The sequence below is a fragment of the Lissotriton vulgaris genome, chromosome 9 (assembly GCF_964263255.1).
Source record: "Lissotriton vulgaris chromosome 9, aLisVul1.2, whole genome shotgun sequence".
Lineage (NCBI taxonomy): Eukaryota > Metazoa > Chordata > Amphibia > Caudata > Salamandridae > Lissotriton > Lissotriton vulgaris.
The window spans coordinates 529,314,440-529,326,842 of record NC_141697.1 but is presented as its reverse complement, the minus strand read 5'-3'; positions in this window follow the sequence as shown (position 1 = coordinate 529,326,842).

The window sequence follows — 12,403 nt, the reverse complement described above, 5'->3', positions numbered from 1 at the left end:
CATACACTCACCCACCCTCAGCCTTGCAACTTCTCACAATCAACACGCCTCACCCTCACACACCCTTACCATCATCCCCTCACCCTCATTCACACTCAATCAACATCACAACACCTAACTCTCAGACTCACACACAATCACACTCCCTAACTCACCCTCACACACCCTCACCCTCACACCGTCACACACCCACACACTCACACTCTCTCAATCAACATCAAACACCCTCACTCACCCTCACACACCCTCACCAACACACACCGTCACACACACTCAGCCTCACAAACACTCACTCAACTTCACCATCACACACACTCACACCCCCTCATACTCACACTCCCTCACACTCACAACAATCACGCTCACACCCCTCACCCTCACATCCCTCACCCTCACACCCCTCACCCTCACACCACTCAAGCCACAGATGGGTGTGCGATGGGACGACGCCCAGCTTGCAGGGCTGTGCTTCTATCCCCTGCTGCACTCTCCTGCTCTCTAGAAATGTGGCATAACGACAAAAGCTGCCATAAAAATCACGTCAATACAAATCATGTGGCATTCCAAATGCAATAGACACATTCACAAAAATTAAAACTATTGGCATTGTAAATTACTAATCTATCAATGTAGCTATTTGGAAAAACTACACACAAAAAAAAATCATTTACAAGACCAATAGCTCATACTTTTCTAATGCGAGACCTATTGCATTTCCAATGCTTGTTGCTCATGTCAGGAAAAACATCTGCAAAATCTGTGTGGCTGTGGCATTTTTCGCATTGTTGTAGCTTTGCCGTATTTGACACATATTTATATTTATTTTTATTTTTCAATTTGTAGGGCGCAACAGCTACCCAAAAAGGGTTTCCCGGCACCTAGACACAGCTAGTTTGAGGACAGAAAAAAGGAGGGGTAATGGCTATTGAGTAATTATTGTTCAAATAGCCAGGTCTTAACAAGCTTTCTGAACCTGATGTAATTTTCTTCCTTTCGGATGGAGGGAGGGAGCGTGTTCCAGAGGGAAGGTCCCAGTTGGGCAAAGGATCTGCCACCTGTTCTCGCCCGTTTAAATCTCGGTACGCACAAAAAGGCTGCCGTCTGCGAGCGAAGGTTTCGCTTGGGAGTGTAGAGGTAGGCGAGGGTTTGAAGATATTTAGGTGCTGTACCAGCTTTAATTCTGAGCATATAGATCAGGGCTTTAAAACTGATTCTGTTTTCAATCCTGAGCCAATGAAGTTCCCGACGATGGTTCGAGACTCCGGAGTTTTTGGGGATATTGCATAGTAGCCGAACAGCTGCATTTTGCACCATCTGCAGTCGGCCGACTACAGATTTGTTTGCGCCCAGGTACAGAATGTTGCCGTAGTCAAGCCTTGATGTAATGAGGGCGTTGACTACGGTCTTTTGCGTGGACAGAGGCAGCATCCAAAGGATTTTCCTCAGCCATTTCACTATAGTGAGGCAAAGGCCAGTTACTTTACTGGCCTGTTGGTTCATGGATAAGGAATTGTCCAGAATGAAGCCCAAATTTCGAGCGTGGGTCACCGGAGTAGGAAGAGCGCCCATCTGGTCAGGCCAGTGTACGGGACTCCACAGATCGTGATCTTTTCCTAGGACCAGTATCTCCGTCTTGTCGCCGTTTAGTTTTAACTGGTTTTTTGTCATCCAGTTCAGGATGTTTAGAAGTCCTTCTTTGAGTAAAGAAGGGGAGTAGGGACAGGATTCGGATAGGGAAAAAATGATTTGGGAGTCGTCTGCATAGTTCATAAGAGTGAGACCCGATTGTTCAACAAGGTCGGCCAGGGGTTTGAGATATAAATTGAAGAACAGAGGACTAAGAATAGACCCTTGGGGCACTCCGTGGGATGCAGGCAGGGTATCCGAAGTAGCTAGTGAAGATGTAATCTGGAAAGTTCGGTTAGTCAGGAAGGACCTATCCAGTCCAGTGCCGTTCCTCGAACACCATTTCTGTGCAGTTCTTTGATAAGTATTTCGTGGGAGATGGTGTCGAACGCTGCGCTCAGGTCTAATAGCACGAGCGCGACCGTCTGACCTTGATCAAGTAGCTTTCGGATGTGTTCAGTGACTCCAAGCAGGGCGGTTTCTGTAGAGAAGCCAGCCCTGAAACCAGTGATGAATGTAGTAGAGAGTTTTCTTCTGCAAAAGTAGCTAGAGCAGAATGCACGTGTCTCTCCAAACATTTGGAATATGCCGGGAGCAGGGATATGGGTCTGTAATTGGCGAGGATTTCCGGGTTTGCAGTCGGTTTTTTCAGAAGGGGCGTAACCATGGCATGTTTCCATAAGGCTGGGACAGTGGCAAGATCAAGGGAGGAGTTCAGAAGATTAGCAATGATCTCCAATGAGTTATCACCAAGTTGTTTGATGATTTTGATAGGGATGGGGTCCCTGGGGGAGCCGGATTTTATGGTCTTAAGAATTAATTTCAGTTTGTCTACTGAAAGAGCAGGCCATGATTCCAGTAAGTTGTCACAAGGGGAAGTTGGTACAAAGTCAGAGGGCAAGGATGGTTCTGTATTTTTTGCCTTGATATCTAGGATGATTTTATCAATCTTATCAGTAAAAAAGCATGCTAACGCCTGACATTGTTGAGTATTTAATGGGGGTGTAGCAGCTGTAGTGTGTGCACCCGCCAGTTCTTTAACTTTATTGAAAAGGGTTTTTGGCATATTAGTGGCTTCCACGATAGTTTTTGAGACGAAAGCAGCTCTTGCTTTTGTGCAGGCCATGTGATAAAGATTCCTGGCTTCCTGGTAGCTTCTTTTTGCATCAGGGGCGTAATTCTTACGCCATTTACGTTCGAGTGCTTTGCATTTGGATTTTTCGGTCTTTAGGCTATCATTGTACCATGGAGCCGGAAGGCGGTGTCTACTCCCTTTGATGCAAGACGAGGGCAAACATTTGTTAGCTGCATCGCTAAGCCAATTTTGCGCTTCGGTTGCTAGGCAATCCATGTTTGAGCTACAACTTGGTGGGTTTTCTTGTAATGCCGAGTTTAGCAGTTCCAAGTCTATTTGCTTCCAATTTTTCCTAGATGAGCCTCGAGCATCATATTGCAGGTTGGGGGAGGGTGGAAAAGTAATGCTAAATTTAATAAGGTGGTGGTCAGACCAGCTTATGGGCACGGTGGCAATACAACTTAATTCATTGATATTGGAGATTATAGGGTCCAGCAAGTGGCCAGCTATATGAGTAGGGCTAGAATTGATCAGGGATAGATTTAAGGCCTTCAGGTCTTCAAGTAGGTTGGAACAGGAGGGGATGGAGGGGTCCTCTAGGTGCAGGTTTAGATCTCCCAGCAGGGAAAAATTACTTAAAGTGATGTAATAAGGGGTGATAAGATTGGCTAAGTTGGATGCCCATTGAGAGGGATTTCCTGGGGGACGGTAAATCAAAAGGCCGGACATCGTAAAATTCGGGTTCAAGGAAATTTTGAAAATACCCGCTTCACAATCTGGAATAGCTACAGGTTCCAGGGTGCATTTTACTTCTCTATTAAAAATAATAGCTATCCCACCACCTAGCTGTTTGTTCCTGTCTATTCTGACAATGGCGTAGTTGTCAGGGAGGGCGGTAGCAACATCCGGCCCAGCGCTGTCATGCAGCCAGGTCTCGGTTAAGAAAAGGACACTGGGACCGTTTTCAGCTAGGAGGTTGAAGATATCATATTTATGCTTTGGCAGTGATCGGCAATTTGTACTGTAAAATACGTAAGTTAGAGGTTCGTTTTTACGCAGTAATTTGCTTTTCCTATGTCTTCTGGAGGTGTCAGGGTGGGGTTGACAAATTGAGGTGGACAGTTTACATTCCACGCATGAGCGTGTTCCAACTTTATGGAGATTTAGTATTGAGCACCTTGGATTGGGAGTAGGGCGCAGCACTTTCAATTCAGATGACGATCTTACCAGTCTACAAGATGTAAGGGGAGCGGAAGCCTCTGCCTCGTGCCCCGTCCTGGCACGGACGGGCACAGACGGGCTAGTCTTTGGCATGTCTTCGGCGTGCTGATGGTGTGCCCGCTGCGCTCGATCGCTGCGCTTTCGAGGAGTGAGCATGGTAAAGAGGACGAGAAGTGGGCGTGGCTACATGCGAGGGGCGTGGCCCAGAGTCACGTGGGTGGTGACGCTAAGGAGGGAAATTGATCTTCCCACTGAAGCGCTCGAGAAGTGCAACAAGGAAAACACAGTTTTACAGTTTTAAAATCACAGGAAACAGTATGCGCGAATACAATTTTAAAAATTCAGTTAAGGAGCGAAACACCCCGGCTTCCGCCTCAGGGTAGCAGGTCAACAACCGGCTGCAAGCTCAGCGCGGTGTTATATACTTCCGGGAGTGGGCGTGGCTACATGCGAGGGGCGTGGCCCAGAGTCACGTGGGTGGTGACACTAAGGAGGGAAATTGATCTTCCCACTGAAGCGCTCGAGAAGTGCAACAAGGAAAACACAGTTTTACAGTTTTAAAATCACAGGAAACAGTGTGCGCGAATACAATTTTAAAAATTCAGTTAAGGAGCGAAACACCCCGGCTTCCGCCTCAGGGTAGCAGGTCAACAACCGGCTGCAAGCTCAGCGCGGTGTTATATACTTCCGGGAGTGGGCGTGGCTACATGTGAGGGGCGTGGCCCAGAGTCACGTGGGTGGTGACGCTAAGGAGGGAAATTGATCTTCCCACTGAAGCGCTCGAGAAGTGCAACAAGGAAAACACAGTTTTACAGTTTTAAAATCACAGGAAACAGTGTGTGCGAATACAATTTTAAAAATTCAGTTAAGGAGCGAAACACTCCGGCTTCCGCCTCAGGGTAGCAGGTCAACAACCGGCTGCAAGCTCAGCGCGGTGTTATATACTTCCGGGAGTGGGCGTGGCTACATGCGAGGGGCGTGGCCCAGAGTCACGTGGGTGGTGACGCTAAGGAGGGAAATTGATCTTCCCACTGAAGCGCTCGAGAAGTGCAACAAGGAAAACACAGTTTTACAGTTTTAAAATCACAGGAAACAGTGTGCGCGAATACAATTTTAAAAATTCAGTTAAGGAGCGAAACACCCCGGCTTCCGCCTCAGGGTAGCAGGTCATACTCTATCATCTGCCTCATAATCTGCATATTTTAACAGAATTGTTTTTAATTTTTTAGATCTAACAGTTCAAAAGTTACTAAAAACGCAGTGACACGTGTTGCCAAGCAGTGGTAGGCCCTTTGCAAATGGTGGCTAGTCACCTTTCTATTGCTTATTTCTGTATTTGGGTGTTAATCTGGTACTAATGAGGTGCAACCAATGCTTAGACAGTGTTAACAAGTGTAAAAATGTAAAATTAGTTAAGTAATACTATCACAAACTATACCCGCATTACCACTCATAGCTTGCCTTTTCTTGTCACGTAATCTACTCAACCCTGGTAAATAATTTGGCTTTCCCTTGCCGCAGAATTCCAGTGGCCCTGCAAATATATATTGTTTCCAAACAATATACATAATTCTTAAATGATTATTAATGCTAGCAGAGTCTTACTATTCGCTGCTCAACTTTAAAAATACCTTATGATCTGACTTGATGACTTTGATACTTCACTCTGCTCCATGACGTCTCATTCTTGCCTATAATTCTGAGTCTGTATGGTTTCAGGACTAGCATACTTTCTGTAACACTCACTGCATTCATTTTAAACCGAAGCATCCCTTGGTGACATTATAAAATAAAATGAAATTGTTTTGGAGAGGTGGGGGTGGGGTAGAGAGAGGGTTGAAGCCCTTTCTGCCCAATATTTGTTGCACGCCTGAGTACGGACCAGTGGCATAACGAAACTTGAGGGGGGCCCGGCAAAGTACACGTAGAGGGCCCCCCACGCTCCGACATAGTCAGGGGCTCACAGGCCATGGGCCCCTGCACAGTGCCTGAGGGGGCCCCTTGAAGCTCGGGGCCCGCTGCACCGCGGATGGCTGCGGAGGCTTTTGTTATGCCACTTGTTATGCCACTTGTATGGACCAGCATCAATCTCCAAGTCAGTGGTTTTAATTCAGGTGGGGTTGATCAAGCCTTTTCCTAATTTTCAGGTGGATAAAAAGCTCATTGCATTGAATAATTAAAAAAATATTATGTGGGCACTAAGAGAGAGCTCAGATTGTGGTGTGCGTTATTTATGTGGTAAATGGTAATAAAAATCAGAATGGCCATATTAGTTTTTCAACTTCATTTCTTCAACGGGACAGGCCATAGAGTATCGCGGATGCCATAGACGCTAACATAGTAATGGAAAGAAGGTCTCTCTATTTTAGTGTGTCGAGGCATCCCGGAGTTATCGGGACAGTCCCGCTTTCCACGAGGTGTCCCAGCAAATTTCTGCAAATTTGGCTCATGTCCTGATTTCTAGAGAGGTTCGACGGAAAACAGTGAGAGGCACTTTTTGGGTGTTCCAAAGCTAGTTAGCAGCTGTTATAAATAAGCAATTTAATTATCAGGTATGATGCTGGTTTTAAAAATGACATTTTATTTTCTCAGTGCCTCTTCTGTGTTTCTATCTTGATGAGTGAGGTCTGTCACTCTTTGCCGCTCCGCTGATATAAAATTTTAATCCTACTTCGATTTGTGCGGAATTTCCCGGTTTTTGGTTCTCAAGATCTGGTTACCCTATCGATTCCTATCTTGAATAGTCAAAAACACCCATTTCTGAAGTACAGGGAGCCCTTCGCAGTCCTGTGCTTCGGTGCTACTGCACCTGCTGCACTACTGTTAGCCATGCCCCAGAGCAAGAAAAGCAGGAACAGTCTTGTCTTAACACACCCCGGTTAAATGCTCCTCTGTCATTTGAGCCCGGCGCATGGAAGGACCTGTTGCAAATTCAATTACCAGCACAATATGCAATTTAGCTGTAAACTAGTTTGGGCGCCTAATGGAGGCTCAAGCCACTGCAGAGCAATCACCATAGGGTGTGATTATTACAGTCACAGCATCTTTCAAAAGACCCAACGACGTCTCTATACTTCAAGCCCGGGGAGGGGCGGCTTTGAAACACTTGAGAGCTGTCAATTATGTTAATTAAAGAGGGGGGTCTCTTTGGAAGCCTACCGCTGACCTGTCAGGAGACTGGGGATCTCCCCCGCTCTCCCGCCTCCCGGTGGTAGCGGCCGCCTGCTGCTGGGAGCGCTCGTGCAGTGGCTATGTGCAGGAATGCATGTAGCCTCACTCCCTGCCTGCTGGGCCGGCCTTCAGGCCATGCTGCTGCTGCTGAAAGGAGGCAGACCCCTTGGTGTGCAAAGTAATTAAAACCCTATTTACTGCACTACCACTTTAAATACAGGCCGGGATTGTTTCATATCACAGTGTGTTAGCCTGACAGTTAGAAAAGGTGCACCCTTTATGTTATCGATGTCCTATTTTTTAAAATGTAAAATCCCCTCTTGTATATGTGTTTATGACGCATTGACAATACTGTACGTGCAGGGGCCCAACCTTTTTCTTGCCAGCGCTATTGGGTGCCAACGTTGCTGAACACCAAAGCTGTCTAGTTTTGATTCCACCTCATACCTCTCTGACCCCCTCCCCCCACGACCCTACACTGCCTGTCTTTCTAGTTCACTCTTCTAGGTTCTTTTCATTTTTGTTTTCTACATTTGTCACTGTTTTCCTGTCGTCTCTTCTTTCTCCCTTTCCTGCATTTCTTTTTTTTTCTGGGTCATGTCTGATGATAAAAAAAGTAGGCCCTGGTCCCCAAAAATGAGCGTGTGTGCACACCACCTGCAACCACCATCACAAATTTAGCATGTGCACGCCTCACCATCTCCGTCTTATGCATGGCAGCTTATGTCCACCAGCCTCTGCGCCTCATCAAGCTCTGTATTGCAACAAAACTAAGAAACATTTAGCCTCGCCTTGAACAGTGTTGTGCAACCAATTTCAGTCAGTCAGTCCAAAGGGCTTTATTTCGATAATCAAATCTTAAAAAGCAGTACATATAATATAAAAAGATTCAAAACAGTACATTCGTTAAGATTTCCATAAAAAGATAACAATTATAAATTAGCAACTAATTTCAACTTATGCATTGTATTGGAATTGCATTTATATAGCGCTTTCTACCCCTGACGAGGCATTGAAGCACTTTTTTGGTGATGAGCACACTACTTCAAAACCCATAAAGGATTAGTGGTTAATTAGTATAGTGAAATATGAAAGTAATTGGAGTGGTGGACATGTTAGTCAGTTATTTGGATTGAGAAGGATAGTGGAGGGATTGAAGAGGGAAAAGGTTTGCATTTATATAGCGCTTGCTACCCCTGATGAGGTTTTGAAGCTCTTTTTCGGTAAGTAGCACGCTACTTTGGAACACATAAGAGATTTGTGATGAATTAGTATAGTGAAATATGAAAGTATTTTGAGTGGTGGATATGTTAGCCATTTGGATTGAGAAGGATAACAAAGGGATAGAAGAGAGAAAAGGTTTGCATTTATATAGCACTTGCTCCCCCTGATGAGGAGTTAGAGTACTTTTCGATGAGTAGCACATTACTCCGGACCCCAAAGAAGATTAGTGGTAATTAGTATGGGGAAATATGCAATTAATTTGAGTGGTGACATGTTAGTCTGATATTTGGATTGAAAAGGAATAGTTAAGGGATAAAAGAGGGATAAAAGAGGTAAGGTTCTAGAAACTGTTTTTTTTTTGGGGGGGGGGGGGAGTTTATAGCCGGAGGATGGGGTGTGACTTGAGTAAAGGGGAGGTGGAGGGGAGTTAGTATAGGGAAATATGAAATTAATTTGAGTGGTGGACATGCTATTCTGTTTTTTGGATTGAAAGGGGATAGTGGAGGGATAGAAGATGGAAGGATCTATAATATATTTTTAGCTCATAGAATTAGGAGGACATTTGGAAGGGCAAATTTTCACAGATGGTATTTACATGCACAGAAATTCTGTCTGTGTAGTGGACTGTCCATGCCTGCAAATCGAGGGTGAGGGAAAGAGTTGTGGGTCCTACTCTGGAAAGCACCCTAAAGCCAGCTTAAAAGTTTGTTTCTGTGGGGAACGGGATGTGAGCATCACCAAAACTGTTGGGGGTGCAGGGGAAAAAAAAGGATGGATTTAGGCCCAGATCTCTGTACTGGGGTGAATGTAAGACATTGTTCTGCATTTTGTCCATCACCTGTTGCTTTTTGCATTTGTCAACCCGAGTATGCTCAGACGTGAGTCCCGTGCTCTCCATGCCACTGGAATCAAGCTATCCAGGCTGATGAGGGCTGATCGCCCGAAACCGGTCCTTGGATGCTTGTTTCCAGTCCAGGGAGGACCTGGCTTGGCAGTTCGGGCTGGACTGTTCCCATGGGGCACAGGGTCAAGACTGCTTTGCATATAGCTGGGTTCAAACTGGAATGGCATGGTGAGCAAAAAAATGATGGATTTAGGCCCAGATCTCTGTACTGGGGTGAATGTATGACATTGTTCTGCATTCTGTCCATCACCTGTTGTTTTTTGCATTTGTCACCCCGAGTGAGATGGGTATGCTCAGACGTGAGTTCCGTGCTCTCCATGCCACTGGAATCAAGCTAACCAGGCTGATGAGGGCTGATAGCCCGAAACCGGTCCTTGGAGGCTTGTTTCCAGTCCAGGGAGGACCTGGCTTGGCAGTTCGGGCTTGACTGTTCCCATGGGGCACAGGGTCAAGACTGATTTGCATATAGCTGGGTTCAAACTGGAATGGCATGATGAGCAAAACAATGATGGATTTAGGCCCAGATCTCTGTACTGGGGTGAATATATGACATTCTTCTGCATTCTGTCCATCACCTGTTGTTTTTTGCAGGTGCAGGGGAAGGAGCATCACCACAGGCCAAAATATTTTCCACATGAAGAATTAAAAAAAAGCAATGTTAAGCGCAAACACACTTTTTGCACAAACCCTCGGCATGCAGAATTAAACACTTTCTACAATTTCACATGCGGAAAATCTGTTGCATTACATTACTTGGAAATGTCAATTCTTTATGTATTTAGTTTTTGGATACGTTGTAGATAGATCACTAAGGTCTTTAAAATTCTGAATTATCAGTTTGTTTGTTGCCCTGATAACCAGCTAATTTGTTGACAATAGTAGGAAGCAGTAGGTTGTTTAGAGAGACAAATTTTAGGTCTTCTTTCAGTGGAAGGACCAAGTTCTTCGGGTGGACAACTAGGTGGATTTTGCAGAAGTCAAACTTGCTCTAGGTAAGCATTTAAAGCAGTGTTTTGGCAGTTTGAAAGAGATGATGGGGACACATTTTGCAAACGTTTAATACTTGGTATCTAGTGGCGGCGGCAGAGGAAGTGACATTTATTTACAAGTGTATTTGTATACATTTTAGGAGTATTCTTCATACGGAATTGAAAGGCAATCAACATTTATCTTCGTCTCTTTTGGAGTAATGCTAATGAAGTTAATTTCCAACTTTTTCACAACGTTTCATAATTTGGACCGTGAAGATGTTAATGTGTCCTCAGGGATATGTCAAAAATCTACAAATAAGGTAAGCTTTCTCTGGCTTTATTGGTGCTCAGGCACTCCACATTGGTTTCCATATTATTGCCATGTGAGTTTGATTGCTAAAAATCACTTGCAATTGTTTGAGAAACACTGACGTGTAGCACAAATTTAAAACTGAGTTCCTCCGCTGCATGGCTCAGGAAATACAAGAAAAGCAGTGCAGTGGATTGAATCTGCTAGATTTCATAGAAATCTTCAAGAAAATGCCAAATAGAGGATTTCATGGACAGTCAAGCGGAGCCAGGTTACTACAGTGTGCAGTGGTGTAGTGGGTCCTTGTCTGTTAGGGAGAATTTTAGGAAGGATGTGTGGTTATTTTGATCTTCTCCCCAGTGGTGGTTGAAGTCTCCAAGGGAAATCCTATCACAAGGGGAGGTGAATTGATCAGTGGTAATTATTGAGTTGGAAGATGCCGCATCCGAGTGGTAATATAGAAGTATGTAGGATGAGCAGAACCAGGTTGAGGTGAGTGCAATAGCATCACGGTCCCAGTTTTGAATGAGGGAAAACCTGGAAGATACATTAGAGACCACAGACCAGACCAACATTGGTGTGATATGTAGGCAATGGGCAATTTGGTTGGAAGAAGGTTTTTTTCTGTGGTTAATTGGGCAGATTAATCCTGTATTTCATTTCTTATTTATTTTTGCAGGTTTATATAGCGCTAACTTGGCCCAAGGGCATTGGAGCACTCACATGAGCACAACTTACATCACACAAGGTCAGATATTTTTGTGTGTTTTTAGGCTTGGGGAGATTAAGTGATTTGACCAGAATCGAAGGATGTTGAGCCGACGCTGGTTCTCGAACCTGGTTCCAAACTTCAAAAATTGGAAGCTTTGGCCGAAACGCCACATCCTCTCCCCTTTGACTGTGTTTATGCCTTCTAGCTCGGGAGACTGTGGTACCACTATAACATGATGTGCTTTGGGATCTGTGATCACAAAGTATTTGAGTGTATGGATTGCATTTAAAGGTAATGTTCATGGAGAAATGGTCCAAAGCATTGGGTTCAGTGTGCATGTTGAGCTCCTCAGAAATTGGTGTATTGAGTTTGGTAAAGCAATTGAAAGGGAGTTTGCAGAGCAGTCCCTGCAAAGAGAGAGCCTGCGGGATAGAGATGGAAAGTATGATTTTCATAATATTCACAATATATATCATCTCATGAAGGTGACACATTTTCCTTTCATTTCATTTTCATATAATCTTTATTTCGATTATAAAACCATAAAAGACATTGCAATCAATAAAAAAATGACAAGTCATAAAATAATTGGTTAAGATAATTGAGTCATGGCATAATAATATTGTTCTAAACAGACACAATGATACAATTAAAATAGAATAATAAACCACAGTTCAACAACTCTTATATTTTAAGACAATTATTTAAAAGAATATAAAACAAGATAAGCCATACAGCATTGAGTTGATAATAGAAAATAAAATAATAAAACCAGGGGGGCATTGCAGTGAAGGTGATTAGAACTGCCCCAATCTGTCATAGGGTCAAAACGGCCATACCCCATTATACTACAGTGTGTCAGATTCGAGCTGCCCCACATCCCACAAACCGTTTAAAACAGATCAGGTCATTGTGCCCTACGTTTATTATCCTGAATCATCCATCCCCAACTCAGGAATTTTGCTATAGCAGTAACAATAGATTCCTGGGTACATGTCTGTAAAATCCTCAGGGCCTCGGTGGCAATTCTTGTACCAAGAATTGTGCAAATACTTTTGAGCCATTTCCTACTTGGTGACCTACAGGCCGGGCAGACGAATAGTATGTGGGGGATGGATTCCGACTGTGCCAAGCACAGGGGGCACAATTCTGTCGTGGGCTTGTGCCATCTACTGGTGAAAGCTCTAAT